General features: G+C 24.8%; 1 protein-coding gene across 1 annotated transcript in view; it reads left to right on the forward strand.

The window, feature by feature from the left end:
- Nucleotides 1-792: 792 nt before the first annotated feature.
- The window catches only part of LOC129607748 (TWiK family of potassium channels protein 7-like), a 293,642-nt gene continuing 277,291 nt past the window's right edge, over nucleotides 793-17,143 (forward strand). Inside the window, exon 1 of the mRNA XM_055518922.1 lies at nucleotides 793-1,188. The gene's annotated coding sequence lies outside the window, so the exon portion shown is untranslated. The remainder of the gene's footprint in view (nucleotides 1,189-17,143) is intronic.

Raw genomic sequence — 17,143 nt, forward strand, 5'->3', positions numbered from 1 at the left:
TTCTGAAAAAATGTACATAAGTTGATCGCAGTGTTGTCATCTACAAAACGTAGTGCTTTCATCTCAAATCTTATATTCGATCACTAAATAATGCACTTATGAGTTCACTTATAAAAAGTAAAGCAATTTTACTTATTTATTAAATATGAAAAATTCTAAAATATTATAACGGTTTGTTTGAACTGAAGTGAAGCCAAGCCACTCCGTTTTGCTTTTTATATTACATTTTTTTATAATGAAGCGACACTTCAAAACGTCAAAATGTCAAAAATTATCTGCAAAAACAACTAACGAAAGAACTAGGAATTGCATTGATGAAACTTAACGAATAATTTATTACGTTTCCTTAAAGTCGACACGACACTATAAGTAAATACATATATTATTATTTTTGAAATATGTAGAATGCTAAAGAAAAAAGTTCCATGTAAAATACAAATTATATATAAAGGAAAGATTACAAACTATATATTAAAATAAGTTATACCCATATAAATAAATTTTAGCACGTGTTTTACTAGTTTTTTAAATAAAAATAAACACAATGTATTCAGTTAATAAAATATATTTTGTATATAATTTATTCATCGAATTTTTGTTTTATATGAATTTTTTTTCAGAATTTTATTTTATAAAGATGCGAAACATTTGCTTATAGTGTCGACTTTAAGAAAACTTAATAAACTATTCGTTAAGTATCATCGACGCAATTCTTATTTTTTTTCGTTATTTATCTTTGCAGATCAATTTGAGCTTTTGACGTTTTGAAGTGTCGCATTATATAAAAATGAAATTAATATGAAAATGGCTTCAATTTAGTTCAGACCGTTATAAAATTTTCTAAAAATTAAATATGTAAAATCTAAGAATATTCTTATTAAATAACTAATTGAAAGTGCTTTTTGACTTATAAGCGAATTCAAACATGTGGAATTTAGTGATAGCCTTACTTTTTGTGGATAACTCAATATTGCAAATAGCTCGCATCTATAGAATATTTTACACCATAAAAGAGTATTTTATGAAATCAACAGCCATTGGTAAAACAAGGGGATCCGAGCTAGGTGGATTCTCCAATATGAACAACGTCTGGATCCGAGCTAGGTGGATCCAGCTGCCACGATGGACCCAAAATGCAAACCAATTTGTAGTGTTGCAGTTTTGTTTTCTTGATGTTCTATCTTTTGGGTAAGTTCAATTGTGCTAATTAAGCAAACTATTATAATCTTTTTTTTATTCCATCATATCTTTGTTAAAATTAAACGATGAACCCAAATAAATAGCTACGCACGCATTTACATTTTAGAAATATGTATGCAAATGTGTACGTAGCTGCTACGTATACCTATGTACATGTGTATGTATGAATGTAATATGAGAATAGAAAAAAATCGCTTCATTTTATATGTACGTATGTATCTGTGTATTTGATTTTGATCACAATATTCATTTATTCCCTGCCTTTGTCATTAAAACAGGAAATAAAATTTTCCTACTTTAAAATTAAGGTAAGCCTAGATGAAGCTTAGAATCTCCCTATAGCTTGACATTAGAACTTTTCTACTAAAAACTGAAAATGATTTTAAAAATCCACATGTGTATAGAAAAAGAAAAAAAACGTCAAATGTATCTGAAAATTTTCTTTATTCATATACAAGGTACCTACTTACAACAGAAAATCCCTAGAACTGAAAAAATGAATTTTAGATAGGTGTGCTAGTAAAAAAGTTGAAAATTTAAATTATTCGAGATGTTTACCTTGAAAAACAGGAAACTGAAAAAATTGGCATCATTTCGGTTTTTTGAGGACCATTAATATTTATTATAATATTGCCTTTATGTCTTTTGCTAGTTTAAGTTTTTTGTAAATTAATGTGATTGTGCCAAAATTTTTATATGAAATTATTTAAAATATAAAAAAAAATTTGTATGTTGTACTTAAATATACAAAATTGGCAAACAAATTTTTATATTGAAAAACTTAAAAAAATTATCTTGTCAACAAGATTTGGAAATTAAATGATTGTGATAGGTATATGTATAATAATTGTGAACATGTTATATTATACAAGCTACATAGTGATAACTGTAATAAATAAATACAAAAATATTTGAGCGGTGCAGTTTTCCGGAATGACTTCATTTTGAAAATTTTGAAATTGAATTTAAAAATTTTGCATTTTAACTTGAATTATTTGTCTTACTTAATAAGTAATTATGTGCACTAATAGCATTCTTATTCAGTAATTTGTAATGAATTGCAATTTATGACGCTAACCTGCTATAATAAAATCTCACTAAAATAGAAAATTAAATCTTAAATTTAAGATCAATATAGAAATAACAAAATTTTAGGAAATTTTTATTATTAAAAAGCTGAAAACTTATAGAAATTAAGCGTTCAAATCAAAATTATTTTAAATATCTTATTTATTCTTCATCCTTAAAAATTTTTTATCTTTTTGGTTGGAAAAAATTATTAAGGTTTCTTCAAAATTTAAGTTTGTTTCATTAAATATTTAATTTTGCATATTATTCTTGAAAGTTTAAAAAAGCTTTTCTGAAGGTTAAGTAGTAAAATGCCTTAAAATATTACTTTGATAAATTTGGAAAATTTAAAAGGGAATATATTTAATCTTAAATTTAGCCAGGAAGATTAATAAATAAAATTGAATGAATGCAAACACGCCCTACTGAAACTCAATGAAATTGAAAAATAAAAATCCTTTTTTTTTACTTTCTACCTTTTTAATAGTCAAAATGGGTTTCAATTTTCAATTTTTATAAACATAGCAATAAACTAATAGAAAAGTATAAAAATTTATTTTAAGGGCCTTCTATATTTATATTATACCCTTATAGTCCTTTGGACGGTTAATTATATTTCCTGATATACATTTTCCCCATGTATGTGCTTATGTTCAACTTAATTGTTTCATTATTTCAGTAGCTTTTGTTTTGTCGGTTCATGATTAAGTGAAAAAAAAATTTAAGATACAAAATTTAAATGATGTTTTGAATTACAGTTGCCCAAGATTATATATAAAAGTTATATTTAATTATAAAAGTTGATGTTAAGCAAAGGATATCATATTTTATAGTACAAACATATATTATTTTAATTTACAACTTAACGAATTTTAATTATTTATAAGGAATGAAAAATTATATACAATGAAAATTTGGAATATATGCTGGACATTTTAAGGATATTTTTTTTTTATTTTATAACATTAGGGTTTTGTTTATCTACGGCTTGTATTTTCCAATTAAAAATTCATCAAAATAAAGAACAAAAAGACATAAAATTTTGTTGAAAATTAAAATTGGTATGTTCATACATTCTATAAATTCTGTTTTTTTTTTTAATAATATGTGTATGTACGAGTATGTATGTAGAGAAAGGATAATAAAAAGGGGACGGTATATAAATGATAGTGTTCAACATTATAATTTTCTTTATTTCAATTTGTGTACATATATGTTTAAATATAAAATATAGAACAAGAATGATATTATTTTGCTTTATTGCCTTAAATCTTTAAAACTTCAATCTTGTATCATGTTTATTTAGCACAATTTTGTTATTCTTAGCCTAAAATCCAAAAGGATTGCAATATATGAAAATTAAGTTTTATAACTTGAATGGATACGGTGGTAACTATATTTTTGGCTATAATAATCTTGTGATAGGCGCGAAGGCGAAATTCGAAATTTTTTAACACTTTTTTTTTTTTGCTTTCTTTAAAAAGTTTACCAAAAACAATTTACAAAATTTTAATTAAATCTATAATAGTAAAAATTTCCTGTTGGGTTCGCAAAGAAAAATAAAGGGGTTGTTAAATTAAATTGCAATTCTTAGTTTAATAAGAAACAGGGTTAGAATTACAAAAACCTTAAGAGAGCTTTAATATGTAAATATTAAATATATTTAAGCTTTTTTATGTAAATATTAAATATAAAGCTTTTAAGATTGTAATTTCAACTTTAAGAAAAACATTTTCAGGAGGCTTTTGCTTATTACACTCACTTATTTTTACTTAACAAACCTAGTAAACTAATTTTTGCCCCTATATTGAAATTAGGACGCATGTAATTCTTCCTTAATGAGTTCAAAATTCATATAAATACATATATCAAATAAAAAATTAAATTAAATAAAAATAACAAATTAAAAAAAAAGTATGCACAAAGTGTTGAAGATTAGCTTACTGATTGCCGCTTATTGAAATTTCTGTATATATGTACGTTTAACATCATGTTTTCTTATCTATTTTATTTTTGTAGGTATATAGAGTAAAAAAGTTTGGGTTAAACAAAATACAATTAAAGGGGCATATTACATTTTATTATTATTGTTTAAGTAATAATTTGTATCCTTTTTATTGGTGTGGCTGCACGTAAAATTTTTACCGACTTCTTTTTCACTTATTTTTCTTTTTTCCAAATATTTTATACATTATTGTATATATATACACTTTCACAGTTCAACAGGTTTACGAGTATACATATATTGTTTTGTATGTAGAGAAATTGAAAGTTAACCGAAATGTTTAATGTGAAATATAATTAAATACGACTTGGGTTAAAGAGGCCTACTGTATTTTTTATTTTCCACTTTTCTTCTTTCTCTTTATTTCTGTTTAGTCATGTAAAAGAAGTCATAGTACACAATATTTTACTTGCCACCTAATGAGGTGGTCAATTTTTGAGTAGGGGAAGACAGTTTTTCTTATTATTTTTATTTTAAATTGATTTTTAAATAAAAGGAGACATTTTTTGTGTTTGGTTTATTTTTGTTTAAATTTCATTAAACGCAGTGCAATTTTTGTTGAATATTTAAAGTATTTCAAAAAAAATTTGTTAAATTAAATTTGGTGGAAGAGCGGAAGTATTAAACAAAGTGGAAATTTTTACCCAATTGGTATTACATAAAAAAGTTATGGCAAATTAAATTTAATAAAGTAAAATTGTGGCTCTTATTTCTCTTACACAAGCAACACTTTTTTATTTGTGTAAATATTTTAAAATAATACACGAATTAGATTTACTATTCAAAAGTATAGTTCTGTTGTTCATCTTCTTCTTGCTTCTTGCAAAAACTTCTTATATAGAGAAGCCTACAGTTTGGATATCAACGCGTATTATTTTATAAAAAAGGAAAACGTTTTCTGTGTTTAAATAAGAAAAATAAAAAATATTAAATAAATAAAAACAAAAAAGGAATAAAATAATTTATTAAAAAAAATAATTAAGAACTCCGAAAAACGCAGTTATAGCAGAATTTTTAAATGTTTATATGACCTACTTTGCATTACAATTTCAAATATAATTCAAAAGAATAAATAAAATAAAGCGCTAAGTAAAAAAAAAAGAAAATAGAAATTGAACATTTTATTGTAAAATGTTGGAAAAAAATTTGGGGAAAACTGAAGTGATATAGTGAAAAGGATAAAAATTTAGATGTTTTGTTTGCTTGTGCCAGAGTGTGCATTTAAATACAAATTCAATACTCTTGTTATTGTTTTTGTTCATTAAAACGAAAATATTGATAAAGATAACGAGAAATGGATACATTTTTAATAATTTAGGTTTTAAATTATTAATAGAGAATTTAAATTGGATTTGAAAAAAAATGGTTCATAAGCAAACCTGCATAGATGAATACGAAAGAACAATGGAGTGAGGTCCCCAATGAAACTGAGGCAACCTAAGTTCTAGAGCATATAATTAAATAATTCCTAAATTGCGTAATAAAAATTTTTCTTCCAAAAATGAATGAACTATAATTTTCTTGCCAATTTTCATCCAACTTTTACATACTTTAGTTCGATTGATAATCGTGTGCCACTTGGTGACTGCATTTTAGAACAACTACATGTTGGACATTTACTTGTTCATTCAATTTTATGGAAACCGCAATTGTTTATAATAAGGTTATAAACTTTGCTTAAGTTTTTTAAAACGGCGAAGCATTAAAATTTTATATTGTGTGGAAACTTCGAAATACTACTCATTGAAACTTGGGTATAAAATACAATAATTCCGAAGAAAACTAAATATTGAAAATCAGTTTTTGGAGTATAATAATATTCTGCCACTGCCAATTAATTTCCCCCAATTTTCTATTTAATTTTCCGAATTTCTCCGATTTGTTTCCGATTATTTTCCTTTCTGTGACCCAACGTTTCCAAATATGTATCGCTTATTTATGTTTATTTTAATTAAACAGTTTTTTTTTTTATTCTCTCTTGACTCTATTATTATTTTATCTTCTCTTTTAATAGGTATTGCTTAAAATAAGCATTTAATAGGTATTCTGTTTATTACTTTTATTTTAAAATAAAAAAAACTAGAAGTGAAAAGGAATTATTAGAATAAAAAAGTATATAAAAGAATACTCAAGTAATTTGATAATTTTTTTTGTCTTCAAATAGAATTTGTGTTATTCCTATATATGAACATATAGTGCTTTTTGTTATGTAGTGATATTTGTTTGAATAGGAACATGCATTTAGAAAATATTAATACGAGTAATGAAAAAAAAAAAACATTAAATACTTTACCTCAATACTAACGAAAATTGAGCTGGTAAAGTAAAAAATCAGAAATAAGGAAATTTAAGTTGTTTAAAGCTTCGAAAATGCTATTTTTATAAGACAAGCAAGGATCAGAGTTAAAAATGAAAGGAATGTCAGTCAAAATTGGGAACTGAAAACTACACTTAACTGCCGTTTTAGAACCTTATTTAAGTATTCCTCAAATTCTTTAGCATTTTTTTCATTAAAATCCATTAAATAGAAATTATTGTCCATTTAAAAACTGAATATAATTTTATATCCACAACTCAATCAAAATAAGATTTTTTTTTACTTCCTGAGAGAATCATGATGCGGACTATGATCTCTACATGTAGATTGAAAAAGGAATAGGAAGAAAATTTTTTAACATAAATAATGTAAAATTCCTTTTTTTTATTGCTCCAAATCTGCGCGCAAATTTTCATCTTTCTCTTTTTCGTTTAAATTTTAAATGATTGATTTTATAAAAGATTTTAACATTATAATTATTCAACTCTCAGCCTTCTATACAAAGTAATAAAAACAGAAAAAAGTACTTATTTCAAAAAAAAAAAGTATAAAAAATTTCAATAATTTTAAATTCAAAAGGCTACAGAAAAAAATATCGAAAACAAGCCCACACAATCAAAGAAAAAGGCCAACTTATTTAGAATTAACATCGTCAAGGAAGCTTTAAACGACCATTGTGTCCATTTTACTTTCTATACCCTGCTGTTAAAATAGTTAACTGTACACAACAGGTAATTGTCGAGCTACCGGATCGGTTTGAGCATCTTTTGCATTGTGTACTAAATCTGTTTGCAAAATCACATTAAATCCCAGGTGGAGGCTTGCAACTTTAAAATTAAGTAAACAGAAGTTCAATGGTACGTTTTAATAAGTATTAACTCTTAATAAAATGAAAGGTCCAAATTTTTATGTAATAGGGTATAAATTTTTAAGTATAAAAACTGAAAAAAATTTCAAGTCATTTTTGTATTTTGCAATAAAAATCGCCGAATTTGAATCGATATTAAATATTTCCTGTCTTTTGTAATGACATTTGATTGAATCTTTATATTGAGTTTTCTTTATGATATTTTTAAATTATATTTTTCGATTGTTGAATTTTCATGTTTGTTTTTATAATTTCGGAACTGTTTAAATAATACGAATTTTGAAATTTGAGTTTCATTGTTGACACGGGTCTAATTTAAATAAAAAATAAAATAAAATAAATTTGAATGTCTGAGGTATTTCGAGAATATTGCTTTTTGTAGAGTTCATTTTTGATATTGTAGAATTTTTTTGCACTTTTGCGTTAGATTTTGTTTTAAATTAACATTCCATGACGAATTTTAGTTATTGTTCAAATTTTAATATAAAACTCAAAACCAATAAGGCGAAAAAATTCATTTTCTACTGTAAATAGCTTAAAATTACTAACATAAAAAATTATAATGCTCGTAGACCTTGACTGTCATCTAATTTAAAATTTGTGCCGATTGCAAAAAAGTAAAAGTTTTTGACTTTTAGTAGGCACTTTCCAGATTTGAAAATTCAGCAATGGGGGCAGGGGCGATGAAAAACAAATTTCTATAGAAATTAATTTTCAATTGTTTACGTTTTCTTTTTGTTGTTGATTGCTTTCTTTTTTATTTGCATTTAAAAAGTATATTTTGTTTGTTAACATTTGTTCTAAAAAGTTAGAAAATTTTTACATTTAGTTTAAATTTTTTTGATAACACTTCTAAAGTTTGTTTTAAACTTTGAAAAAGTGAACAATGATGAAAAATTTTATCAAAGTTTCCGCTATACGAAAGTATAACGAATAAAAAAAGTAAAAAAGCAAAAAATATTTTACTTATATTTTTAATTTGCTCATAGTTATTGTACACAAGTAAATTAAAAACTTAGTGGAACACTATATAATATCCTGCCATTATCCTAAGAAAAGAATTGATATTGTTAACAAAAATATGGTTTCTTATTTATAACTGTTTTAAATTGCCAAAGTAGAAGATGTTTGAGTTATAAAGAAAACACAGTTAGTATTTTCAATTAGAGCACAATTCGTTTTTATTGCTTAATTTCCGCACTTCGTTTATAAATATAAAACTAATAATTATGCTGGCGAATAAAATGCAATTAACGAAATCGTCTTCCAACAAATTTTTCCATTTATATTCTGAGATTGCATTTCAACTCGAACAAAAGAATATGCAATTTCAATTTCTGGTTTAGAAATATGTAATTTGTGATTAATTAAAAGAACTTATCCAAGTAGTTTTTGTATAATGAATTTCGTACTTCAGGGGATTTTTTTTGTCAATTTCCTATACTATATTTTGGTTTCTTTTCTAAATGACAAATCAACATTTTATTCTTTTCATCAAATGGGACTGACAGTTCATTTAGTTGTACTTCAATATGAAAGTGAAATATAATCTATAAAACCCTTATACGCGTTTTATTTAGCTTATACCGTACCAATATAAATTTTTTATTTAGTCATTTTAACATTTTGCTAAAAGTGTTTCTTTTTTAGAAATAGATGACTAAATTCAAAGCACATTGACAGAGTACAAAGGTAGAGTAGATTGAATATAAAATTGAAAAGAAAATACTCCATTTTCAAAGGAGATATTATTTTCACAGTTAATGAAGTGCGAGTAATTCCGTCTAAATTCAAGTGAGCCTGCGACTCCTCTTCTAGCGTGCAAGGGATCCAATTTTCCTGTAGATCAAAACTCATTCTCATTAAGAGGGAATGAGTTAGAAACATTCTGTGATGAGGGCTACTACAATTTTCACTTGATTCTTCTTCATTTCAACAATTTTCTTGAAATGCTCGTGGTCTAAGTATTCTAAAACTTAGAAGCTTGTACGAAACCTGAACTATATCACCAGGCCTCCGATTACAGAAGCACAATTTTCATAAATTATAAATTTATTACTGTTTAAAGCTTGAAGTTATTTCAGTTTAGGGTGTAAAAAATAACACAAACTTCGTGAAAATTAAATTTGACGTCAATTTATATGCTATTTTCATACAGTAAAACGCGAAAAATCTGTTTTTTTTTCTTCTCGTTTTTTTCTTTTTTTGGGAATGACATTTTTATAATGATTATGCTGACAATATTGTTGTCTACTTCCAAGGATTTGTTTCGTAGAATAAAAGGAATAATTATAATTGCAATTTCAACAAGTTTCTTTTTTTTTTGAAAAGAATTGAAAACTTGAAGCAAGAGTTAAAAATCATAGTTTTGAATTTTTATTAAACTTTAATTTCTTTCAAAATTTTTAGAAGCTCTTGTTAAAAAAAAGCGAAAAAAAAAATCAGTTTGTTTAACAAAGTGAAGAAGTTCAAATAAATTAAATTTTTCTTTTTTTAAAACAAAAGTAGAACTTTCAAGATTTTGTTTGAACTATAATTTTGAAAAAAAAAAAATTTGTTTTTTCATAGTGAACTTGATTTAATTTTTTATGCTTTCTGTTATACTCCTTACTTTATTTGATATAAATTTTGAATAATGCCTAAAGTGTAGTAATACACTTTTACTTGAAGCCACAGCCCCTACTTAATTGAACTGCAACATCGCGTTTTGTGGATTACTTGATTGTGATGTGTTCCACTGAAATTCTACATTACTAACCATTTGTTTCCTTTAAATGATGAATGCTTTTCAATTTGTTGATTTTGCGAAAGATGCTACCATAATATTATTAGTTTCATGTTTAAATCCTTCCTCTTCAAAATCCCTCTCTTCAAATCCCTCTCTTATATTCAACACTATTGAACTTTTGCATTTTTCTCATTAATTTCGTACTATTTTTAGCATATTCATTTAATTAATTTTAATTAAAGAAAAATTATAATGGTGGCTGTTATTAACACTTTACCAACTAAAAATCATAATTTATTACTTAATGACTTTCTAATTCACAACTTAATAATTCCTTTTTTTTTCTTATTTTATTTCCATTTCAATATTTTAATAAATTATTATAGCTTATAGCATAATAAGTATGTATATATACCATAACTAAAGAAGTCAACATAAGTATAGAAAAATAAAGAAAAAAGAAATAAAGTCCAAAAGGATAACAATAAATTTAGAACGTTTTTTTGTTTTGTTTTTAGGTGGTCCTTTTCACACCACCTAAAACATAACATTATATATTCGAGTTTTCTCTTTCTCTTTTCGGTTCTTCTTCAAAATTTGATTTTACTTTATTCTTATAATGGTACTCAATAGGCATATGATTAAAACTTTCATAATATTCAATAAAACCTTGTAAGGCGAAAATAACGTAAGGATATAAATATTAATAATAAATATGGCAGCAGCTAACAGTTGGAAAACAGTAAAAAGCAACAAAAAAGAGAATTATTATTAATAGAAAAAAGTAAACTTCCGGCATTAAAATAATTTACCAGCGTTAAGCAGCAAAGAAAAAAGAAATTAATCAAAAAACCCAAAAGAAAAAACTTATAAGAAAAAAACAAAAATGAATAAAATGATGACGATCAGAATAAAAAAAAAGCAAGCAAGGAAAAAACTAAATAGGCGATCAACAACAACAAAATGAAAAACTACGAGCACAAATTGTTTCAAGATTCAAGAATATGAAATCTATCAAGCATTCCGAATGCTAATAAAGACTTTTGAATTACAATAATTTTTATTCTATATATCCTGTATATCCTTATAACCAATAATGTATAATATACCTAAAATAAAACTATAAAATAATAAAAACGAAAAAAACAAGTTTATAAATGCGGAAAAGAGACAGTGTTAAAGAGGTGAAGAGAAAGGGAGAAAGTGCGAGAGGAAAAGTGAGAAAATGGAAAAGTTTTGTCATATTTATTCTTTTATTTTTTGATAAAACGCTTTGACATTTAATGGCTATGACCTATGTATATTTCGTGCATGATTGCTATACAGACATAGTATATATGTTGGTGCACGATTGCTATACAGGCATAGTATATATGTTGGTGCACCATTGCTATACCGATCTGGTACTGTATATACCGATTTCTTTCAACACAAATTTTGTAACATTGAAAACTTTGAGGATTGCCGCAATGACAACATATTTTTGCACTTAGGAATTTTTGATTTTATTATGGTAGTATCGCTTATCTGATTGGAAAAGTAAAATTTGTACTTTATATACAATCGAAGATGATACGATATTTTTGGCTTTATTAAAGTATATGATACGTGTATAAAGTCTTAAAATATTTGAACATAAGCCCACAGAATAATATCGGTAAGGCAAAAATTTCATAATTAAAATTAATTTTACTCTAACAAGTGTCTTTCTTTTTTATTTTAGCAAGTTTTTCCTTGATGAAATTCTGATCAAATTTTTTATAGTGCAAATACTAAAACAGGATGTTTGAAATCAAGTCAATTTTTTAACGCATCAATTTAATTTTAACGTTTTTGGTTCGTATTTGTGTTAAGTAGAAAAACATATTTTTATATCAAAGACACCCAGCCAAGTATTGTTAAAGCTCCCATTCTTCTTTGTTATTTTTTACGCATTTTGTTTCTTTCTTTATTTGCGATATTAATAACTTCAAGCTTTCTTTTTTATTTTATTTTTTTTTTGTTCTTAAATTATAGAATGTCCTTTTTACCACGCTTATGTTTTTTCCATTTTTTTTTGCAATCATTTAATATTCTTTGAAAAGTGTCCGAAAATCATTTAATAAAAGTTTTATGAATAACAAGAAAAAGGCAGGCATAAAAAACCTAAATTATATTTCTGTGCATAAGTAAATAATAATTTTGGGTAAAAGACGTTAAGGATTTGAGAAATAAAAATAATAGCATTATAAACAACAGCACCTTTAACTAAAATATCCCCGAAGATATAATAAGTCATAATTTTCTATTCTCATTTTTTTTGTGCTTCAAATATTAATAAGTGAAGCTTTAGTCCACCATCTTTCCTGCCGCACTTAACTTTTCTTTGTGTTGAAGACTGAATTTAACATTATAATGTTAAATTTGTTATAAAATTTAACATAAATAAAATGTTTATGCTATAAACAGATTTGAGGAAGTTATAATAGTACAAGAATAAAGTTTATGACTAATTTCCGTAGTTAAATGTCTACTTTTTCTTTAATAATAACTGTTTAAAATCGATAAATATAACAAAAAAAAACAGTCGTTTAATTTCCTTTTCTTAAACGTACTTGAGTTTAGACTAAATTTTTATTTTGCAAATAAAATAAAATTTGTTTTTGTTTTTATAGTCAAATTTTTCATTCGCATCGAAAACCTGGATAAGGAATCGAATTTCTATTGCTTTTTACCATTTTTTTATGAGGTGTTTGGACAATTTTTGAATATTTTTCATAATTCGAAATTTTTTCAATATATAAAAGTCAAAGTCAATAATAATTTAATGGTAGTTTTTAAAATTTATTTTAAAATTGCATAAAGGCTACAATTTGTTCCTTCACTAAACTTTTTCAAACCTGTACAAAGCTTCCCTAAGGTAGATAATAAAAATTTTGTGTAATAATAGTTTAAAATGATTTGAATACCGAAATTTTCGTAGTGTCTAGTGCTATTTAGTGTTTATAAAGTAAAAAATCAATTTAAGTAAATTAAAAATTGGAGCATTTAATATAGTTTTTGTACATTTAACAAGTATCAAAAGTACAAAGGTAATGTAGGAAAGTTATGAAAACAATAAAAGTTGAAAAAATGATAGTAAATTATTCCCAAAACAAAACTTATTCTTAAGAATATTTTTTCACCTCCACGATGATATAAAAAAAAAAGAAAAAAACAAGGACTAAAAATTATAACGATAATAAATTGTTAAGAACAATTTTTATTGAACACCTTAACAATAAATTGCTCTTAAATATTTCTTTTTTTTTTTCACTATTTATTTTTCTTGTCCCTTTTATTAGTTAGGTCTTAGGGAGAACCAGAAAAACAATTTCCTAAAACAATCAATTCTAAATGTAATTGCTCTTATCTTAACTAATTTTCTTGTATTTTTTATTTCCTATTTCCTTATTGGATAATTTTTATATTATTATTCTTCTTTTTATTTCAATTGTATCTATATAGATAAAATCCAACATTTTACACTACAGGAATCTAAAAAAATTTTTTCCTACACATATATTTTGATTTCTTATATAGATGAACTTGAATTTTTAATGAATATTATAATATTGCTAGTCTTATGGATTACATGACCATATCACACACATTTAAGTTTCATTAAATAGGAAAATTTTGAACCATATACATTAAATATTTAAAGTAATGAACAATAATAGCTGTTAATCCTTTATGGACCAAGGAATAAATACCATTGGAATTATGTGAGCTTATAAAAGTATTTCCATTTTTTTCTACTATTTCTATTATTCAAAAATAACGAAATTACCCTTATATACTTCTTTAGTAAAGCTTAGCGCTTATTTGAGTACAATGTAATAATGAACAGTTTTCGTTAGTTAACAAATCTTAGAAATTTATGCAAGCTGTAATTTTGTTATAAAATTGTTTTCACAATTATTTGTGCTGGCGTTCTAAATTTTTCAATCGTACATAATCATTATAATTTTTTTGTGTTTATTAGATTTTAAGCGCTTTTAATCCTTGATGAGCTAATTCCAAAAGAAGTTCGAATAAATTATTTTTAGTTAAGTAAGTCTTTTAATGTTCATAGTCATAAAAAGGGAAAACTTTGAATAACTTCAACTAAACTGTTAGTCAGAGTAATATGATAATGACTTTCAGAATTATGTATTTGGAGGTGTAAATGAGAAAGTAACAACAGTAATAGGAAATCACTTAGATACTAAATTAACATTCTTGAATGTGATATGTGAATAACGCATGTGAAAAAAATGTGGAATACATTCTCACGCATGTACTTAACACACTTATTGATATTTACTTATTTAATGTATACCGACATACTTATTTCTGTTAGTTTATGCTAGATCCAATTATCCCTTTGCATTAATATTTTATTTTCTATATTTTCATTTTTCTGTTATATGTATTCTACTTTATTTACACCATCCTTAAACTTTATTTGTGCTCTAATTTATTTCTAACGGCATTTTCTATTGAATTTCAAGAATATATACAACAAATGTCAATATAATATAACACTCATATTTACCTACATATACATTAAGCTTATACAGTATACGTAAAAATATAACAATAATAAACATTATATTCAGTGACTTGAATGTCTTTTACCATCGATATTGTGTATATAACTGTATTCTCATTCACATGTTATTACATATAATAACTAATCTACCTTTTATAAGGATTTGAAAGCAATCAGAAACACACATGCATATAGAAGAATAGAACAAAATTACCTTTAATTTTTACCCCATTTTGCCTGTAATGTATACTCCCTATATGTAAAATGTTTAACTTTCCTGTAGTAGGTATCTAGGAATGTATATATAAAAATAATTGCTGCAGACCAACTTCAATGACTATTATGTTTAGGTTAACTACATACCTTAATAATTATGTGCAACTTTGTTCTGATGTTATGATTATTATACAACTATATAGTATAATTATAACAACTATATTGATATAATTATAACAATGGATCAACTGTGGATACCAGAGTTGTCTTGTTATTATTATTATTATTTTATGCGATCACAATAAAAGTAACTATGTGACTCCAGGCGTTTATTTCTGGTATAGTTTACTATTGTTATAGTATTAAAAACCTTACTGCTATTTTGTTATTTTTTGTTCTATCTCAGCCTTGTTCTCTATCTCTCTGTTGTTAATTTTCATTTGACATAAATAAGGTTGATAAGGTTGATGCCAAGTCAGATATTTTTTGTATGTTATTCTATTTTATTTCAATTCCTTGTTTTCTTCAATTATTCTTAGAAGAAGATTGAAAATCGATAACATCGAGCTGATTTTTATATTTCAATATTTTGAAAATATGAAAATAAAAGATTGAAATTAAATTTCTTTTTTAATTTCTTTAGGTTTCTGTTTTTTTCTTGTTTTCTTAAAGTTTATTTTCCAAAATAAAATTTCATACGGCTGTCGAATGCCTTGCGTCAATTTTATTATGAATGGTTGTATTCATTTGTTTATGAATATGTAGGTGCTCTGCACGATGTGATGGAGTATAGTAAACATAGTTTAGAAAACATGAATCTTGATGAATAAAGGTTAATGATTGATTGATGAATAGTCAATAATTATGGGTCTAGGAAAATATGTACTTGTGTACATGTATATTCATTATGTGTAATTTCGTGTTGTTCAATGTTTTTTATTATAGTACACATGACTTCGTAAATTTATAAGATTAACAAAAAAGAAATATGATAAATTTATTTTGAACATAAAATTTTTGGATCAAAATAATTTTTTTTAAGTTTTCCTTTTAAGTTATATTGAAATGCATATTAAATTTTTATTGACTGAGATGTGATGTATGGAAGGAAAATTGAAATTTTTAAAATAATTCCGAATTTTTTTGTATTTTGAAAAATTTTCTAAGAGATATAAGACGTAAAATTGCCTTTAGTGATATTCAAGGGACTGTAAATAAATTTGTAAAGTGCTCCTCTAGAAAACTATAGGTTGTATTTTGGGTACCGTTCGAAGATTACACATTACAGAAAATTTTTTCTACTTGGAACTTTATGTAATTTAGTACGATCAAAAGGCTTCTTTATCTACTTGAAAGGCTTACTTTTCTGATCACACTCAAGTTTTTGTTTATATTATGAATCAGAGCTTTGTTACAAAATAATTCAAATTAAAAAGAATTTTTCTAATGAAGCATCATTTACCTGGATTTGGTTAAGTAATTTTTTAAATCTCCGTTTATTTTTGGTCTCATTTTAAGTACAAATTTGTAATTGTAATTTTGTAATTTAAGAGTTTCTGTTTTTTTTTCATGTTCGATTACAAATTCTTTAAATAACCCCTACTGTCACAAAATATTTATATTCCCGGTTTACAACACAATCATTTCTTGAAAGAATAATAAAAAAAATCATATCCCATAACTTAAAATTAATTTTGTTTTTGTTTGTTTGTTTTTTTTTTTAATACAATTTCAGCCAAATAATTTAATAATATTTGAAGTCAAAACCTTAAATCTGAGGGGAGCCTGTGTAAGCGATAATATTAAATATTTATTAAATTTATTGGCGATATATTGAGTATAGGAGAGTGTATTGAGAATGAAAAAAAGGAAAACAAGTTTTGGTTTTTTGTTTTTTTTTTTAAATATATTTGTTTTACGGAACAAAAAGGATATGTTAAGAGAAATTACTTTTTATTGGAAGGTGCAAATATATATCGCCATATTTCAAGGCTTCGACATTTTACATTTATAAAAAATAACGAAAAGAAAAATTAAAAGAAAAGAAATTAGAAAAAAAACTTCCTTTTATTTAATTTTTTTTATTTGAAACCTTGAAAACTTTTTCATATTTCGCTTTACTTCTTTAATTTAAACTTAAAAAATTTTTTAATGTTTTCGTTCTGTTTCTTTTATACTCGTTTTTC

This window comes from Condylostylus longicornis, unplaced genomic scaffold, assembly GCF_029603195.1.
Source record: "Condylostylus longicornis isolate FDR11 unplaced genomic scaffold, ASM2960319v2 ptg000028l, whole genome shotgun sequence".
In the NCBI taxonomy this organism is placed as follows: domain Eukaryota; kingdom Metazoa; phylum Arthropoda; class Insecta; order Diptera; family Dolichopodidae; genus Condylostylus; species Condylostylus longicornis.